We start from the raw sequence: 335 nt of genomic DNA, 5'->3' as shown, positions 1-335 counted from the left end.
AAATCGGTAACTAGTAACGGTAACTTGTTACTTTTCCTACTCGGTAACGAGTAACTGTAACTTGTTACTTTTAAAAAGTAACTTTCCATTCCCTGTAAAATACTATAGTTAATGTTCTCTTCCCATAAAAATCCAACTTTTACCTATTACTTGTCGTAATCATTCAACTTTAGTATCGGTAACTTTTAAATCGAAAATTGTACCTCCATTTAAAACAATTATAAAATTATTATTGAATTAAGGCGATGCTAAAGCTCCCTGTTTTACCACATTTCTATTCGGTGAAAAATCTCTGTATTGGATGTACGGATTGCAAAAGTATTATTACTTAAATT

Source organism: Trachymyrmex cornetzi, unplaced genomic scaffold (genome assembly GCF_001594075.2).
Source record: "Trachymyrmex cornetzi isolate Tcor2-1 unplaced genomic scaffold, Tcor1.1 scaffold96, whole genome shotgun sequence".
In the NCBI taxonomy this organism is placed as follows: Eukaryota; Metazoa; Arthropoda; class Insecta; order Hymenoptera; family Formicidae; genus Trachymyrmex; species Trachymyrmex cornetzi.
Note: the sequence above shows the minus strand (reverse complement) of the source record.